The 4,008-nt window shown below is 47.5% G+C and overlaps 1 long non-coding RNA gene across 1 annotated transcript; it reads right to left on the bottom strand.

Annotated features, from left to right (window-relative positions):
- Window positions 1-1,770: 1,770 nt before the first annotated feature.
- Window positions 1,771-3,531, bottom strand: LOC144139415 (uncharacterized). Its single transcript, XR_013316198.1, has 3 exons — window positions 3,437-3,531; window positions 1,899-2,052; window positions 1,771-1,811 (listed from the first exon to the last, which is right to left on the bottom strand). It is a non-coding gene; the product is annotated as an uncharacterized LOC144139415 (long non-coding RNA).
- Between the last annotated feature and the right edge of the window lie 477 nt (window positions 3,532-4,008).

Here is a 4,008-nt window from a genome sequence, read left to right on the forward strand (position 1 = left end):
TGCAGTGATATGAAATTGTCGAGGTACATGCCAGCGTGTACAGTGCAGCTAAGAAGATCAAAAAGTTCTTGGGACCAGTGTGCTTCCTTAAGGGACACTGAAGTGAATTTGTCAAGCTCCCGGTTTTGCTTGCACTGCGTAGACTGGCTCAAATTACCACACTTTTGATCGTTTATCCGGTTGATAAGTCGAATTATTTTATAAAGCGGGAAAGAAGAAAAACTATCATGCGCGGTCTGTGGCAGCTACACCAACTAAAGGCTGTGACGTCAGGAGGAGATGCCACCGTGTTTACCCGTCATCTTTATGGATAGCGGACGCATCAACACCGTCGAACAGCGTACCGCGAAGCCAGAATAATTGTTGTCGCTTCATAATTTCAAAATGCACTGTTTATGCTTCCTACAACTGCAGACCTGAAGTAAGCCGCACAACAAAAGTTTATCTTCCTTTCTTTTAAAGCAAAGGCTTGGGCAGTGCTTGAAGATGGTCTGACCATGCGAAAAATTAGCAAAGAAGTTACCGATGATAGGGCTAATTAGTAATGAATAAGTGGCACCTGTTTCATTTCAGGTTGGGACGATGCAGCATTGAAGCTTTTACCTCAGACCTCATCACGTGCTTGAACCTTTAACAGAGTGCTTGAAATTTTCACTAATTACGCTAGCTGGCATACTTTACGGACAAGACGAGCACGGCTAGGTGCCCAGACTTAACCTGGACTAGTTTGGTTGTTTTGATGTGAACACACGTACATGGAATGCCACGTGCAAGGTACACCTTCAACTGATGTCTAATGATCAAACGTGTACCGTGATAACATACTAAAGCTTGGCATTCGGATAGTACGGCACCACAATTTGAATATTTCAAAAACAGCGCAGAGACGAAGGTGTATGGAGTGACAAACTAGGGCGCTATGATTTGTCAATTGTCTCTAGGCTGTTTTTGAAGCAGTCAAAGCGTGTATTGTGCTCTTGTTCTGCTTATAATTTCTGCTTCGTCTACATAAACAAATGAAACAATTAAAATCTTCGGTTGAATCTTTGTCGTTGCCATGCCTAATTTCATCCTGTACATACCTCGTGACTGCTTCCACCCATACTGCTTGCAAAATCGCTTAGCTTCATTGGGAGCTCAGGTGAAGGACGGTCATGCATTAAACGCCTGAGAACACTGTCGCCAGAGCACATCACCGTCTCTTATACTCCTCAAGAAGCGTACAGCAGGCCTAGGTGGCATGTAAAACCACCGCCTCATCTCACACGCCAGAGCCACATAAAATATCGTCGCAGCCTTGGGTGGAGACGTTTTCCTAATTCAAGCCGCAGCGGTTTGAAGCAACGCAAGACATAAGAAACTCCCCGCACAGGGATGATGCTGAGATAGCACGAAGCAAGCCGCGTTATCCATGGCGCTGTACGCACCTACCCAACCGTACAAATGGAGTTGGCGCCATTGCGCAGGTAGTGCCGCCGTGTGCACCCTCCAGAAAAAAAATTGTGGGCAATTCATACTTCCTGTTCACTGGACAGAAATTACATATATGAGCAGAGTACAGCCTGCGAGACAATGCCATGTCTCCTGCTCCGTTCCTTATTTGTGTGTGTGGTAAACTTGAAACTGGCCCACACATACCTATATCTTATGAAGCTGTGTTCACTTCCACACACACATATGCTTACCTGTCTCAATTGGCTGAGCTTCGCCATCCAATGGAGGAGGCCATACTCCATGTGCTTCACCTGGGAATGGGCAAACGGTAACAGAGGCAGCAGAGACAGCAGGTGCATCGGCGGCATCCAGTGTGTCTGAGATGCCAAAAAAATAAAAACCATACATGTCATCGAGATAATGCATGGTACAATGTTCAGCAGTGCATCAGCTAAGTGACATACCGTGGGCTTGTTCACTGCCTGGCCTCCTCGGAACCTTCCCCTTAGCCCGTTTCTGCTGGTTGTTGGAGGCTTCGATCGTTGGCACAGCATTCCACTTGAGGAGCTTTCGGCCATCAGCCCTGCCCGTTTCAAATTGGCTGTCTTCAAAGTGGTCCTAACAAACAATTCAATACAATAAGCAAACAAGAAAAGTTTTATCAAATAAAGAACATTGTGTGAATGCTTTCTCGCTTGAACGTCTCTCTGTCAACTTCACATTAAATTAAAACTGCTAAATTGCGCCCCACAATACATCTAACGGCCTTATTCGGCAGCATCATGTCGTAAATTCCGAGTTTACAAGCCACAGAACAGATCGCAAGCAGTATACCCGCAATTAGTGATCAAGGCATTTTAGAATATGCCAGAATGCTAACGCTCAGTGGCTATATAAATGTAGGCTGCGAAAATATTTTGAAAATTTTAGTGTACGCGTAACTTAGTGCGCACCGAATGCTTTTGATTTGTTCTTATTTTTTCTGAGAGTTTCGTGTTATACTACAGAATGCACAACCTCGTAGAATTTATCTAAAGTGAGCAGGCCAAGCTTTATACCAGAATTGGCAACAGAATGGGGTGAAGGCGTTTGTGACATTAATAACACATCTGTGGGGCCTACTTGGTGCCGCATAAATGAGTGGGAGAGCGCCTAAACATTAAAAAACGAATGAGGACGAAAGAACACGGTGAAACAACACACGATTTGTAAAGTTTAAGCGCTTTCACTCGTGACAGTTCGCGGTGTACATCAAACCAAAACTTCCAAAATCTTCTGGGAAGTTCCGCACTAATTCCCGTAACCCCTCCGTGAACGCTAAACTGCCGAATTAAAATTTATCCAACCATTTCGGATTCTCGTAATGGCAGTCGCCCAACGGGATGGAACGTCCCACGACATGCAAACGTCCGGGGCGGGGACGAAATAACTTAAACGGATGGCGGTATTTATTTTGGCAGGCGCCTCGTAGGCGTTGTGAACCCCCCCGTACCCTGAGACTATGTTAATTCCCTGCGAGGCCACATGCGCGCATTTCACCGTCAATTTCCACGTATGTGAATTATATGCCTCTATGAACTCTAAGACAGGCGTCGTGATATGCGTGCCGGATTGTGCAATTGCCGTACTCGCTCGCTGGCGCGCGGCCCGAACTCTCTCACCGTTTCCTTCCCTTGCATACTATTTTCTCCCTCCTCCACTTTGTAAATTCTCATATGTTTAACTACACCTCCTGCGTCCACATCTCTTGCCTACTTTTATTCCAGCACAACTCCGCCAGCACCCGGCCGACGCGTACGTTGTCGGGCCGCGTTGGCGACCGAGCGAGTACGGCAATTTCACGAAGCATATCGCGGCCCGGAGACCCCGGTCGGACGTTCGCGGCGGCGGCGGCCGGTCTCGCGAGCTCATTAGCTGCGAAGCGCTCTGCACGGAATTCTCACAACGCCTACGAGGCGCCAGCTTTTATTAACTATCGCGAATTCACTTCAAACAATCTCACCTCACAAATCCTGGAGTACGGGGTGGGCACGAATTCATCGCGGCTGACGAGTTGCAGCCACACGCGTAGCCGCTCGCCGTCCTTTTTCCCCAGCGGGAAGCGCAAGAAGCGTTTTCCATCTTCCTGGGAGTTGTAACAGCCGAGTACGCAGCAAAACGGCATCTCCGCACACACTTCTGCAGCTAAAATGCTGCGAAGCGTGCCAAGCCCGGGATGGATTGGTCGGTTTGGTTCACGTTCGGAACGTCGGTCGCGCGCAGCCACAGGGCAAACAGCTAGGACTACCACAGTTGACCGACTGAAAACGCACAAGCAACAAAATGGCAGCGCCCATGAACCGTCGCAGTGTAAAGAAATGTCACGTGGCGCGAACTGACCAATCTTCTTGGCGGCGGCACGGAACAATGGGAGAAAAGAGTGCCGATACTCTAAAACCGTATTTAGTGACACTAAGTGTCCCTTTAAGAAAGGGTTGTTTAGAGCAACTTAGTTTAGATCGTATTACTGTAACTATCTCCTAGAAAATATTTGGCTTTTGATGTCAGAATGATGGCAGCACGGAGTTTACAGGT

This window comes from Haemaphysalis longicornis, unplaced genomic scaffold (genome assembly GCF_048455015.1).
Source record: "Haemaphysalis longicornis isolate Haplotype H1 unplaced genomic scaffold, Haemaphysalis longicornis Haplotype H1 scaffold_5, whole genome shotgun sequence".
Taxonomy (NCBI): Eukaryota; Metazoa; Arthropoda; class Arachnida; order Ixodida; family Ixodidae; genus Haemaphysalis; species Haemaphysalis longicornis.